Source organism: Armigeres subalbatus, chromosome 1 (assembly GCF_024139115.2).
Source record: "Armigeres subalbatus isolate Guangzhou_Male chromosome 1, GZ_Asu_2, whole genome shotgun sequence".
Classification (NCBI taxonomy): Eukaryota; Metazoa; Arthropoda; class Insecta; order Diptera; family Culicidae; genus Armigeres; species Armigeres subalbatus.
In genome coordinates this window covers 301598402-301614070 of record NC_085139.1, presented here as the reverse complement: position 1 = coordinate 301614070, position 15669 = coordinate 301598402, and the positions used below count along the sequence as shown (strand labels likewise).

Below are 15669 nucleotides of genomic sequence, written 5' to 3'. Positions count from 1 at the left end.
ACTCCGGTCTGAATAAATTATTAAATAATCCATTACAATCTACGTCTTATTTATCTGTATATATACTAAAAATGAAATGGTCTGTTCGTATCCGCAAAACTTGAAAACGGTTGCTTGACTCATTTTGCAAATCGCTTCGCTGTAACCTTATTCGACAGGTTATTGGGATATTTACTTATTTCAATATAATAACGACAAAAAAATCAAATGGTAAAATCGAGAAACACTATAATTTAGATTTGTATTGGCATTTCGCATGATAGCTCAGAAACTCAACAAATGTTTCGTTTGTATTTGAATTTATTTTTAAAAATCATGTTCTGGAACATTTACATTATTATCATTGTTATATGGCTTTGTCAGGTTGTTCTGTTGTTACTTTTTGATGATTGAATACATATCCGGCCCATCTTTGAAAAGAAAGGATCTCCTGGACCACTTTGTGAACTCTCTTATTAATTAGCACACAAACGGCCACTAATGCCACCTGAATTTTGATTGAAATAGATGCATAATTAGACACACCTTTCCCATCCGATTTTATCGATAAACTGCAAGGAAAAAATCAGTTTCTAATGAATAGAAGGAATCGACATTTTCACTGGTTACTTACGGATATGATTGATAACGATGGTATCTTTTTATCCGGAACCAATTTTTTCGCCTGATCTCGAGCACTTAGCGCCGGTGCGCCACGTCGTTCAATATCGGTTCTAGAGACCACAAAGTTTTAATAAAATGGTTTAGCGATCCGACGAATAGCGAATCAAAAACTAACGTGATCGTTGGCAACAGCACTACTTCCAACCTGCTTCCAACATCTTCAGTTGTTCCATCGGAGCGTCGTTGCAAAACAAACTGCAAGGGAATGACGGATTAACATTAGAAGATAACGACTTTCGTTGGCTTATATATTTTGTAGGTACTTACGCGTTATTTTAGGGATCGACAAAATACTTTTTATTTTAAAACTTTTGCATCAGAACGAAAAACTTGGATTCGAAGCAGAGCGCAAAAAGTAAACATGCAGCTGTCGTTATTTACCTTTGCAGGTGTGCGTGAGAGCAAGTACGGTTTTGGCTGCGTACATTTAAAAAATCTCGGATTATCTTAATACGCCAAAATCGGCGTATTAAAGTTAATACCAGGATGAAAATCGAGGATAATGCCGCTTGGTGCTTATGAAAATCGAGGATAATACTTGATTGGCGTATTATCCTCGTTGGAGCTTACCGCCATAAATGTGACATACCTAGGGTAAAATGCCCAATAGTGGACCCTCAACCAATAGTGGACCCTCCAGCCATTTTTTCATTATTACAGCACAATGGAAACATTTTGCTTTGAAATTCCATCGAGAGAACCTACCTTACAGTCCTATGATTTGATTACATGCATTGAAAATGCTATGGAAAGTAAAATTAGATGATTTTTTACAATTCTATAAAAAATAAACACGAGAGTGTCCTATAGGAATATTTTGGGGGGTCCATAATAGGGAAGAAGAACGTCCCGAAACGAAACATGAAAATCAAATGAAGTGTCGACTATAGGGAAGCAATTTCCTATTATACTAAGGACACACCTGTGGTACTTGTACCATGGTACAAGAGGACAAGAAAATTATTCCAAGACTATCTTTGATAATGACAATAATCGGTACGGAACTCATTTCAAGATTTTTGTACCATGGTACTTATACCACCAGTGTGTCATTTGTATTATGGACCCCCAGGGGGTCTACTATAGGGCGAATTCAGTCCGACTTTACAATGTTAATTTCAAAGAATAACGTCGAGTATTTGAGTGTTTTATGTATGTATCGTGAAGAGGAGATGCAGAGCTTGATATTAGATATCACGCAAAATTAATATTTTGAAAATTTCCACTCCTTATGCCAGGAAGAGCAAAATTTCGCTACTAGGGGGTCCACTATTGGGCATTTTACCCTATATCCATTTTCTGCTAGTAATTATGGCTTACTTCATTTGGCGATAGACATACAACATCTCCCTTTTTTAAAAGAGATCGTACGAGGCCAGCTTAGCAAGCCAAGGCCAGCCAGCCAAGGAGCCCACGTTGTCTTTCTTCTTGTCTTTGAATTATAGCTGGAGCATTTTCAACAACAGGTAGGGGAACGGTTCGGCATTTCATCTCATAGCTCCTATTTCCATCCCATCAAAAACAAAACAATTAAAAGGAATTTGGTTTGTTTCTTATTATTATTTATTTATTCAGACTAGGGCCGAAGTGGCCTGTGCGGTGCGGTATTCGGCTCGGTCCATGGATACACGTCGCCAACCACGCAGTCTACGGAGGGTCCGCAAGTCATCTTCCACCTGATCGATCCACCTTACCCGCTGCGCGCCTCGCCTTCTTGTGCCCGGCCCACCGCAGTCATCCGATTTTCGCAGTGTGAAGGATGGATGGTTCTCCCAGCAGCTCATGCAACTCGTGGTTCATTCGCCTCCTCCGCGTACCGTCCGCCGTACCCAACCATAGATGGTACACAGCACTTTCCTTTCGAAAACTCCAAGTGCCCGTTGGTCCTCCACGAGCATCGTCCAGGTCTCGTGTCCGTAGAGGACTACCGGTCTAATGAGCGTTTTATAGATTGTCAGTTTGGTACGGCGACGAACTCGATTCGATCGGAGCGTCTTGCAGAGTCCAAAGTACCAACGATTTGCAGCAACTATGCGTCTCCGAATCTCTCTGCTGGTATCATTTTCAGCAGTCCCCAGTGAGCCCAAGTACACAAATTCATCTACCACCTCGATTTCGTCACCACCGATGCAAACTCGCGGTGGCTGGCTCACGTTGTCTTCTCTTGAACCTCTTCCTATCATGTACTTCATCTTCGACGTGTTGATGACTAGTCCGATCCGCCTGGCTTCCCTCGAAGTTACGTGACATAATATCTATGTCGTCGGCGAAGCCAAATAGCTGGACGGACTTATTGAAAATTGTACCACTCGTGTTAATCCCTGCTCTTCGTATTACCCCTTCCAAAGCGATGTTGAATAGCAGACACGAAAGACCATCACCTTGCCGTAACCCTCTGCGCGCTTCGAAGGGACTCGAGAATGCCCCTGAAACTCGAACTACGCATGATCAACCGTTTCAGTTTATCCGGAAATCCGTGTTCGTGTATTAGCTGCCATAGCTGGTCCCGATCGATTGTATCATCTGCGCCTTTGAAGTCGATGAATAGATGATGTGTGGGCACGTTGTATTCGCGGCATTTCTGCAGTACTTGGCGAATGGCGAACACCTGGTCCGTGGTGGAGCGTTCGCCCATAAATCCCGCCTGGTACTGCCCCACGAACTCTCTTGCAATTGGTGTTAGTCGGCGGCATAAAATTTGGGAAAGTACCTTGTAGGCGGCGCTCAGCAATGTGATTGCGCGGTAGTTGCTACAATCCAGCTTATCGCCCTTTTTGTAGATGGGACACACGACACCTTTCATCCACTCCTGCGGCAAAACCTCCCTTCCCAAATCTTGGTAATGACCCAGTGCAGCGTTCTAGCCAGTACCTCACCACCGTGTTTAAAAGCTCTCCTGGTAGTTGGTCAACCCCAAGGGCTTTGTTGTTTTTCAGCCGGCCAATCTCCTTCTGGATTTCATGGAGATCCGGAGCCGGTAAAGTTATGTCCTTCGTGCGATCTCCCAGGTCCATCACCATACCGCCAACTTCGTCTGCCACATCGCCATTCAGGTGTTCTTCGTAGTGCTACCGCCACCTTTGGATCACCTCACACTCGTTCGCAAGAAGGTTTACCTTACACTTATCAGGCTGTGGCACGTGGCCCTTACGTGAACGATTCAACTTCTCATAGAACTTTCGTGTGTTATTATCGCGGTACAGTTGCTCCGTCTCTTCACGGTCTCGATCTTCCTGCTGGCGCTTTTTCCTCCGGAAAATCGAGTTTTATCTGTTCCGCGCCCGTTTATATCGTGCCTCGTTCGCCTTCGTGCGGTGTTGCAGCAATCTTGTCCATGCTGCATTCTTTTCTTCCACTAACTGCTCACATTCGCCGTCATCCAAGTGCAGCTGTTGTAACCTGTCAAATGAGATTACATAAGATTTTCCATTCAGTTTTTGTTTCTTGTACATAATGCACATTAATATTGATTGGGCCTAAACCCTTTGAAATCTGAAATGAAAAATGCAACGAAAATATCGAAAACCCTATGTTCCTTGAATTCCCCCAATCCTATTCGATCACACGCCGATCATCGCTTATGCACAACCCATGGCAGCCACAGTCGATGATGACTGTCACTCGCGCCGCATCAGCTCCCGAAGGCGCGAGAACGTGTGGAAAAGAACGGAAAAATAACGGGAAATAAAAACAGTTGTCGGACCTACGACAGCTCTCTTAGAAGGTGAACCGTCAAACACACCACCTCGTATAGTGCGCGAATCTAATCACGCCTTTTTTTTTCTTTAAATTGGTACGCCTCCTTGATGGATAAGGTCAGCAGCCGCCCAGACGACTTCGTCGACTTCAAGGTTGAAGATGGCAGGCTGTATAAGTTCGTCACTGCCCGGAATGTACCTTTTGACTCGCGATTCGAATGGAAGCAAGTAGTTCCAGCCGATGATGTTGCGGAGATTTTGAGGCAAGCTCACGATGAGCACTTCCATCCTGGGTTTGACAAAACGATAGCTCGTGTCCAACAGCGCTATTATTGGCCCAAGATGGCCAAGGACGTCAGAGCATATATTCACGCTTGTTCCACCTGTAAGGAGGTCAAGCCGTCTTACGTCCAAACAACCCCGGAAATGGGGAAAATGCGCTGTGCGTCCCGGCCGTGGCAAATCATTTCGATGGATTTTGTTGGTCCGTTGCCACGGAGCCGGAAGGGGAATCAGCACATCTTAGTGATATGTGACTATTTCTCGAAGTGGGTAATGATTCACCCGATGAAAAAACTGGATAGTTCAGCCATGTGTGTGATTTTGAAGAATCAGTGGTTCTACCGGAATTCTGTCCCTGAAACCATTATCACCGACAATGGCAGTACTTTCACTTCAAAGGACTTCAAAGAATTATTAGACCACTTCAAAATCACACACTGGCTGAACTCCCGCTACCATTCGCAATCGAATCCGGTCGAGCGCGTCAACCGGACAATAAACGCGGCCATACGCACTTATGTCCAGGAAGACCAGCGTGTATGGGATACAAAAGTGCCCGAAATTGAGCTAATGCTCAACACCAGTATCCATGCCTCGACCGGGTTCACTCCGTACTTCATTACCCACGGACAAGAGCTATCGGAGCAGGGGTCCGACCACCGTCTATCTCGTCACGGAGACGAATTATCCGCGGAAGAGAAAGTGGAAAGACGCAAACAGATGTTCACGAACATTCACGAGATCGTTCGGAAAAATCTCGAAAAATCTCACGACGTTTCCCGAAGCCGTTACAATCTGCGTAACCGTACGTTCGCCAAGTCCTTTGCGGTAGGACAGTTAGTCTACCGGAAGAACATGAAGCAGTCTTCGGCCGTCGAAAATTACAATGCCAAACTTGGCCGGCAATATCTACCCTGCCGGGTGAAAGCTAAAATCGGCTCATCCTCCTATGAGCTGGAGGACCTAAGCGGGAAAAACTTAGGAATCTGGCCAGCCGTTCACCTGAAACCAGGGTAGTGTAGAATCTGCCGGTAGGAACATCTGTTTCGCTTTCTCTTCCCAACTCAATTCCCCTAGAAGGACTATTGAAAATTCGGTAAATTGCCTCTCACCGGAGAAAAACAAATAGAACAAAAAAAAAAAAAAAAAAACATGCGTCATTCATGCTTCTCGGTTCTCGTCGTCGTTAGAGTTTCAATGGTTGTTTCCTCCTGATACACATCATATGATGCCTCTTCCTCTCATTCATCTCGTTTTCTTCTTTAGTGACAACCGCTGGCGTTGCCAGTGTCACATTTAAGGCGATTGTTTACTAAAATAGTAACGCCTCCCAGGTGGTAAATTTCGTCGATCGAATGATACCTACGATCGAATGAGTCTAGCGAGAACGCTAGACCTTCTTAAATTTATTATAAGGGCCCTAGAATTAATACAATAGTCGATAACTGGTGGGTGCGAATGTGTTGTTCTTGGTAGGATAGTTTTTAGCCAGACAACCATGTGAATGGAAGGTGTGAATGAAAATTGTCTGAAAGGTGGGGGAATGAATGAAAGTGTGAATGAGTATTTTTTAATCCCGAATTTCACTTCGGTGATGATTAAATAAAATGAAGAGGTTTCTAGAATACTTATTTTTCTCTTCTTAGCTTAAGTTAAATTTACAATAAAAGTATCAATTCGGTAAATAAAAGCTTAATATTTCTAAAGATTTGATTTCGAGAGGTTGGACCTGCTTTTTCTGACGAACCCTTATGCCGGAAGGGCATGACCCCGGTGATGCATATTATTTTGATTCACTTCGTTCACTAGCTGAGCAGCCAGACTCTATGGTTGAGTGTTAAGTGATCTGGTGGAAAAGAGTTCCTCTCATAAGAACGGACAAATCATTCCACCAGATCTAGTCAACTCGTAACCAAAAGAGAGCTGCAACAGCGAGAACTCCTGACCAAGACCTATTCCTTCGTAGCTAGACTCTTTAATTGAACGGTTTGTGATCTGGTGGAAAAGAGTTCCTCTCGTCAGAACGGACAAATCATTCCACTAAATCAGTTCACCGCTGAATTAAAAGAGAGCTACTTTGTGTAGAGCCCAATATCCTTTTCCAGTCAGGTAACCAGACTCTATTACGGAATGGTGTGTGATTTTGCGGAAAAGAGTTCCTCTCATAAGAACGGACAAATCATTCCGCCGAAGCTGTTCACCCTTCATTAAAAAGAAAGTTACCGCCTCCCGCCGTATTCCATTCAGGTAGCCAGACTCTATTGCTGAATGGTTTGTGATTTTGCGGAAAAGAGTTCCTCTCATAAGAACGGACAAATCATTCCGCCAAATCTATTCACCATTCAGTGAAAAGAGAGCTACCGTGGTCCATTCTATTCTAATAGCCAGACTCTATCAATGAGAGTTAAGTGATTTTGCGGAGAAGAGTTCCTCTCATTTGAACGGAAAAATCAATTCGCCAAATCAATCTAACTCTAATTGAAAAGAGAGCTACTAGGACAGATTCCTTGACTTTGACTTCTCAAAAAAAAAATGTATTTTTTTTTACTCGAGGTGGGGGATGAATGTAACCTGTCAAATGAGTTTACATAAGATTTTCCATTCAGTTTTTGTTTCTTGTACATAATGCACATTAATATTGATTGGGCCTAAACCCTTTGAAATCTGAAATGAAAAATGCAACGAAAATATCGAAAACCCTATGTTCCTTGAATTCCCCCAATCCTATTCGATCACACGCCGATCATCGCTTATGCACAACCCATGGCAGCCACAGTCGATTATGACTGTTACTGGCGCCGCGTCAGCTCCCGAAGGCGCGAGAACGTGTAGAAAAGAACGGAAAAATAACGGGAAATAAAACAACCGACAGTTGTCGGACCTACGATAGCTCTCTTAGAAGGTGAACCGTCAAACACACCACCTCGTATAGTGCGCGAATCTAATCACGCCTTTTTTTTTCTTTAAATTAGTGCGCCACTTTATTCGCCAAATCGGTGAAGCCCAGTTTCTTCGGCTTGCCAGTCGTGTGTGCCAAACGGAGGAGCGGAAAAAGTGCCAGTTTAGCGAGTTGTGTGATACAGACCCCAGAATCCGCTGCAACGTGTTTTGTGTCGACAATAGCGTCTTCTGGAGCTACCTGCCAAGCTTTCCCCGGCCAGACCCGGCTACTTTTGTTGTCTATTTGGCGGATCACGATTGCTCGTTCCGAAGGTTACCGGTGTGCCACGTTTTGGCCCGGTCAAGGTGTGGAAAAAGTCTCGAAAGCCACCGACGTGCCACGTGGGGGCCCGGTGAGAACGCTCATCCTCGAAGAAGTCATCCGACGGAAACCGCCGGCTTTCCACGATACGGTCCGGCCGAAGCATTAAGTGTCGTCCAAAGGAAGAAAAAAAAACAGCCAAGTTTTGAAGGGTGCCACGCCAAGTCGGTGCTCTGGATCCAGTGCCCACGGTATGCACTGTCCCCGCTCGGCACTCAGGAGAAGTGAGATTTGGTATGTGATGTGCATTTCCTATTATTTCCTAATCCCCAATTAATAATGAATAATAATATATAATGTAAATCTAATTACAACGGTTTCTAGACCTTTTATAAACTATTATTTCCATCTGAATTTTCATTAGCTCGTTTACTCCACCTCGACCATTTTATTAAGGGAAGCATTTCCGCCCTCCCTAAGACCACCCTCCAATTCTCCCAAGAGCTAGCAATTATACGACCCTGAGGTCACGACAAGGGCAAGACAAAGTCCCCCAGCAATAAGAATCTCTAACACTGTTACGGTGCTACCAATGACGGATCGAATATCTCTCCAGCCATCTTCAAGAGACGCTGCGCCTAGCTGCTCTTCCGTTGGGAGTGCCACTTCCAGCTGCTGCGGCTATCCTTGGACTAGTCTACCGTCTTGTAGCCGCCCAATGTTAAGCCGCGGCGTTCGACTTCGACACGTGTTGTACACCGTCGAGAGTTTTGAGCGCAGGCATTCTGCAACGAGGTAGTGGGCGGATTCAATATTCGCACTGCGTTAAGTGTGGACGTTTGTGATATCGGAGAAGAATTTACTGTCGATTAGAACGTGGTCGATTTGGTTTTCCGTTTCTTTGTTAGGTGATCTCCATGTGGCCTTGTGGTGGTGCCACAGCTTTGGTTGACAAGATTGCAACGTGAAGGATTCCAGCGTTCCGTTCCACGACAATACCACTTATCGCAGTCTTGTCGGCGCTTTACTATATGTGAGTTCTTCAATATTTGGAAGAAAAGTGTGTTCACCTACGGCAGCTGATTGGGCAGCCGCGAAGAGAGTATTTCGATACCTAAAGTGTACTAAGGGTGCACGACTGGAGTATAATAGTGATACAGGACTTGTTGGGTACTCCGACGCTGCCTGGGCGGGAGAACCGAACACTCGACGCTCGACCACAGGTATTGTGTTCCTTTGCTCTACGCTGGTGGTGCGGTTGCATGGGGGAGCCATTTGCAGCATTGTGTGACTCTTTCCTCCATGGAATCCGAGTACGTGGCACTCGGTGAAGCAAGTCAGGAGGCAGTTTGGCTACGAAGAATTTTGGAAGATTTGGGTGAGAAGCAGAACAGTGCAACATGTATTCTGGAGGATAATCAGAGTTGTATTCAGTTTGTTGATTCTGGTCGTATTACTCGGTGGTCCATATAGAAACGAAAGAGTGTTACGTTAAAGAGTTGTGTGCGCAGAAAAAGCTAGAACTTTTGTATTGCGCGACTGAAGACATGGTGGCGGATATTCTTACGAAGCCATTGGGACTTTCGCAATAACGTTTCGTGGCAGTGGTGGCAACCAGTGTTGTAAAATGTCATTTGCATTCGTTTGTATAATTTTCGCAGAACTGTTTTCAGAAAGTAGCTATCAATTCATGTTGTATGACGAACTTATAGCGCTTAAATGGACCTACAACTTTGTCTTACATGACTTTGCTGTAATTATGTAATCTGGGGCGTGGGAGGCAAAATGTCATTCAAATGACATTATGTCAAATGACACGTGACATTTTGGAGGGTTTTCACTCTCCAGCCTCAGATGTTATACTTAGAGCAATGTACCCTTGGACAAAAATATAGCCCTACTCAAGCGTTATGAGTACATTCAAAATTAAAAAACACGTCTTGCCGTTTTCTCACAATTGTGTCCATCTGTTGCCGAAAAATAAGCTTGCTGTCGAGGGTCAAACTAAAGTAGTCAGCCTCGGTAGCCCATTCCACTGTCGTGCCATTAAAACCGGTTATATAATTCTCAGGCAGAACATGTTTGGGAGATTTTGAGTATAGGGACGTTGGTGACCTGGGTCTTCGTCGTGTTAATACAGATCTTCCACCTGGTGAGGTATTATGTCATGATATCTGTCGTGGCCAAGCGAATGTCGAGGGTCCTCGAATATCTGAATTCTCATGGGCTGTGTACTCAAAAGACTTTTGACGTAAACTACGCCTAAGGGGAAGACTCGGATACAGGGTGTAAAATGAAAATTTCAAAATTGGAGACCGTCACGAAATCATGTGTAAGATTTGTAACATTAATAGGTCCTTTATCTTTCAATGGATTTTAAAGATTTATATATCAATCGATTCATGAACTCTCCATCAATTTGCCAGTACTATTGAAACTTTTGAATATCATCGCTAAACTATTGAAAATTTTAGTTCTTTCATGCATCATTCATACCCTATGCAGCGCGTTCCAATCCTTGATAATTGCCTACTTTTAGGGTATTATCAATTGTTGAACTGAGGTGTGTGAATGGGTTGACCCAGCTGCTAGACAGTGGGGTCCTTACTCCCTCACAGAGTGGGAGATGCTACTAAAGCTGGGTAGTAGTGTCGGTGGGATAGTTTCTTCTCTTCTAAATAGAGCGGAATAATCAAGGGGGACGACACAAGCCAATTCACAAAAAAATACCCGTACTTTTCATCGGTTTTTAGATAATATTTGTTCCAAACATTACTTTCAGTGTCTTAGATAAGAATATCATGAGTTGGCTTGTCTTTCATGAGATTAGAAATGCTTGGATACGGATATTTCGGGATATTTCCGTGTGGCATATTGTCAAGATGCTGTCAGAATGATGGTCAAAAGGGAGATGGTAAAGACAAATGACAAGCAAACATATATAGTATCCTTGGTTTTGTTTTGTTATTATTCTACACTCAAATAAATCAAATGATATATTCTAAATGTATTCGCACTTAAAACTTTAACTGGAGGCACAATTTAAGATTTATATGCGCCTAATAAAAACTATTTCTAAGGTTTGTGGAACACAATATTTAGTTGAATGAATTTGAAGTGCACTAAATAGAAAACAATATGCTGCACATATAATTTAAAAGCTTGTCATAAAGCAAAAATAACAACAAAAACCTTCAGCCGGAAAAATCTGCTAGACAAATTTGCTCGGAAATCAATATCAGCTTCACCGGCATTACCATATCAGTAATTGATTAAACGGTAAGTAACCAAAATGAGTTCTCATAGTTTCGTATTTACCATCTATATATATGATCCTCAATTTTTTTTCTAAATAGGAGTGAAACGAAAAATGCGATGAAGAATTGAAATTAAGTGCCTGCCGAACAGCTCCATCCTGGCAATTGAGGTTAACTTTTCCCGAAGCTCTTAACCCTACTGTTTTTCGCTATAATATGAAACAGGAACATCTCAACAGCGGAAGTTATTCTGTTTCTATTGCAGGATGCTACAGGTCAAACGTGGAACATGCAGTCGTGAGTTTTATTTTTTTTTTACTAGTCATGATAAACACAACACATATTCAATTCTGTATATTTCTCTTTTCGGATCAGGTACATTCTTCAGGAACTAATGTTGAACAGAATGCGGTTGTTGTCCACCAACAGAAGGGTCCCATTTTTCGAGACAATTGGTAATTCAAACTTCATACCAAAAGTGAAGGGACCAATCAGAAAATATTTTGAAGAAAAATGATTTCAATCGAATTTAAAGAAGCATGCTGCAGGTGTGCACCGGAGAAAAACGGTAAAGCAGCCGCTTTACGTGGACAACATGCCTTAATATTAGAAATAAATTACTTATTGCATAAATAATGTCGGTCTGAGTTTGAATTGATTTTCTAAATATAATGATCCTTGCTATCTTCTCCTATGAGATTTGTATTCAAAATTAAGTGCAGCACTAATAAATGATTTGAAATACTTCATTATGAAATCTATGCGCAGGTCTTATCGTATTATAAATGGTCTGCACATATAATTTATCATGACTGCGTCGATCATTAATTATTAGTGTCGCACATATTTTACAACAGCCAAAGTAACTGGTCAAAATATATGTGCGAAAATAATAGCAATAATATGCACTTTATTCTGAGTGTACACAATAACCTTTACAGATTTTTGCCAAACAAGTTATCGAGGTTATATGCATCATCGTCACCGATGTCCTCGCTCCTGATCAATATTATGATATTCCTAGATGATCCGGCCCCTGTGCCGTTTCCGACCATTGATCGGGGAGAGCTTGATGAACACCGTTTATTCGCAGAGCTGTGTATTTAAAATAATTTGAATGCATCGTGCGGATGATGATCTATGGGGCATTGTGAAGAAATGTACTTGAAAATGTATCATGCCGTAAATTTAACGAATGGTACAGAAACCGAAGCAAGAACGAAATGGTCTGCATCCCCCTCGGGTGTTCCTGTCCTGGTTCCTGTCTCGGTTCCTGCACAGTTGGTTGGATTCATTGAAGATTCTTGATTGTTTTTGTGTATCTCTTTTGTATCATTTCGCCATTATTTCATGCCCTGTCAAACTCAGTTGTCTTTAAACGTCTCATGAAAAGGCCTTTTGCCAAAATTGACATATGCTTGGATGGGATATTAAAGATTAGAAACAGATATCAAAGAATAGATGATGATAATGCACGCTTAGATGAATTTGATAGGATATTTGAAAATCAAAAATAGTTTGATGAGTTTTTTTGTGATTTTTTCTATAAAAGCGGAAGTGTCGTGCCCCTTGTCTTATTTCCTCTTTTTTCATCTCACGCTCACGTTTTCGTTTCAGGAACTCTGCTTTTCTCTGCTCCGTTTTTAACGTCAAATCTTGTTGAATTCGAAGCGCAGCTAGTTGTTGTTCAGCCAGGATAGTGTCTCGTTCTATTGAAGCCTTCAGTTCCTCTTCTTCGATCTGCTCTTCCAATAACAGTGCCTTCAGTTGGCTATCGGCTTTGCTGGATCGTGAAGATCGGCTTGCATTCGAATGTCGAACAGAAAGATCAGCACCAAGCGATGCACGGGAACCAGTAACAGGGTTGTTCACCGTAACATTTTTGAAAGAGGGCACTGACAATTCAATTCGCTGATTTGACTCACCTTGCTGATTAACCGGTGTACGAAACATTGTAGATTGACTTGGAAGTCCTATGAGGAAATTGTCCAATCGCTTCGGTGGTATGCCTCTATTTTCTCGTGTAGAGCGGCGCAACTGTGGTTCCATATAAACTGGCAGTTGGCTTTCGAAGGACCAAAATGTAAGCTACTTCCTGGTAGCGAAACGCGGGGACAGTGCTCACCTGCGGGAGAAGGACCAAAATGTAAGCTACTTCCTGGTAGCGAAACGCGGGGACAGTGCTCACCTGCGGGAGAAGGACCAAAATGTAAGCTACTTCCTGGTAGCGAAACGCGGGGACTGTGCTCACCTGCGGGAGCAGGACCAAAATGTAAGCTACTTCCTGGTAGCGAAACGCGGGGACAGTGCTCACCTGTTGCATTAAGCCTATTCCGCTGATGAAGGGACGGTCCACACCACAGGGTATCAAATTGGGCCAATCACTTTTTCGTTTTATTTTTATAGATTAAATAGATTAAACTTACTAATCATTTATTTAATTTTAACAGATTTCAATTTTATTGATAGAAAAATGTTTTTACACGTGCGTCTTACACAGCAGAAAGATGTGGAGTGAGTGAAAAACTCAAATTGAAAAAAACGCCTACTTCGACGCACCACGTTTGCCTACCACGATGTACCATACTCGCCTACTTCGATGTGCGCTTAGGTCGTCATGGTAACAACGGTCGCATCGTGGCATTCACCGTACCCGAGCAAAAGTGGTTGTACTGCTGACAGGGTTGGTAACAGAAACGATTGTGACAGCAAATCGGTACGATTTTTACTGAATACTTGGCACATCCTATCCTAGTTTACAACCATACTGAACAGGCCGTGCAAACCCGAAGCTCTCATTTTCATAGAAGAACTGTTAATTGACGGTAAAATAAGCTGATTTTAAACGTCTCGACAAAAGGCCTATACGCAAAATTTGGCCTTGGCACGGACTGCTTTGTCTCTTTCTCGCTGCATAGAAATTAGAAAACAACAAGGCCAGTAAACGTCAAAATTTATGAGGAACGAAGGAGAAAGAGATGTTTCCGTGCAGTGCCCTATGAAAGTGGCAGCGTCCGATTTGAACGGTTTGCTCAGCGGTTGTAAACAAGTGCAGTCCCGCCCGAATAAAAAATACAGTAGAATAACAGTACAATTTATTGTAACACTACTATTAACAACATTGAATTGGCGATAGATTATATAGGCGAATTCGAGAAGGATCCAGTGGTAGAGTGCGCTGCGAGAGTTTGGGAGAAAAGTCGTCAGAAGCGATTATTTACATTCAAAATCAAATTTTCTCCATAAAATTTACTTCACTTTTTGGTAAATAGTCACATGTTTTCCACTGGCAATGGCTTCTTACAGTCTTTAAGCAGCTGTTGAAGATGAATCCCACCCAAATAAGCCGCGAATATAAAATCCGGGAATTCATAACCACGATAGTGCGGTGGAGGCACTGCAAGAGATGTGCTATTTAATCGGAAAAATCATATGCAAGCACTCACCGGATGGAATATCATCCCAAAGAGAACAAAATTTTCTTCCAGTTTGCGACTATTTCAGCTTTCATAAATGGTTGGATTAACCAGAAAACGCGAAAATCGTACTCCTCCGTATGCTGCCAATGCACTTTTTGGCCAACGACACTTTATTCGTGGTTCTTGTGACAACCACCAGATGTCGAAATGATCGATGAGCTTTGCTCGAATTCGCCTATTGTAAATGAAACCTTAGAAATACATTTGAATGCATTGTTATGAACCATTTATTCAAATGTAAATGAAGTTTTCGCAATGTACGGGTTGTTAAGTATCGTAACTATACAAAATCTGAGATTTTTCCATACATTTTTTTCGTCACACAATAGAGTGTATGGTTAATATATTGTTGAAATCTAGATTGCTTTGAGAATAGGTCGTATGTGCAGAAGAGAGGCTCTCTTTGGTCACGCTCTCTTTCGCTAATATATAAAGTAGTTTTGCATATTTTGGTACATTTTCACTTCAGAACGCTAGACAAAGCTATTATCTTTAGTCATCTGCCAAGAAACATGGAGTAAAGTGTAGTATAGATCTGTAATAATCGAAAGAGAAAGGAAGCAAAGAGAAACTCTCTTTTGCACATACGACCTATTCTCAAAGCACTCTAGAAATATCCGAACAAATCTGTTCAAAATACAATGGATTGTATTGTATTCGTATATGAGGTAAATATTGTTAAATAGTTTATATGCAATGTAATGAAACATTTCAAAAGTTATCAATGTATGAATCTTATGTACGAAAACGTTTCAAAAACAATTGCAAGTATTGTTACATTAGAGAAATATGTTGATGTATTGTATCCTCAGTGTTGATACAATCTGTGTAACCATCAAGAAACAATGTATCCTATTGTATACCGTACATGGTATGGTAATTCAATTGTTTACACTATTGAACCAATAGTACATTTTTATCCGGGCGGCAGTGTCACATGAAAAGGCCTATCAGGCAATACTTCGACTTAACATCCGACACCTCAGAATCGAGAGTCGAGATCGTCGAGATCTTTACTCAAGACTCCTACTTTTTCCTACACTATAAAAAAAATACACGAGAAGACCGTGTGTTCTACACATGAATCT

The 15669-nt window shown here is 42.2% G+C and overlaps 2 long non-coding RNA genes across 2 annotated transcripts; one reads left to right on the top strand and one right to left on the bottom strand.

Moving 5' to 3' along the window:
* Positions 1-282: 282 nt before the first annotated feature.
* LOC134216613 (uncharacterized) lies at positions 283-1191 on the bottom strand. Its single transcript, XR_009980744.1, has 3 exons — positions 931-1191; positions 614-858; positions 283-551 (listed from the first exon to the last, which is right to left on the bottom strand). It is a non-coding gene; the product is annotated as an uncharacterized LOC134216613 (long non-coding RNA).
* Positions 1192-10861: 9670 nt separating this feature from the next.
* On the top strand, positions 10862-12053 carry LOC134216604 (uncharacterized). Its single transcript, XR_009980739.1, has 3 exons — positions 10862-11124; positions 11202-11399; positions 11478-12053. It is a non-coding gene; the product is annotated as an uncharacterized LOC134216604 (long non-coding RNA).
* Positions 12054-15669: the final 3616 nt, after the last annotated feature.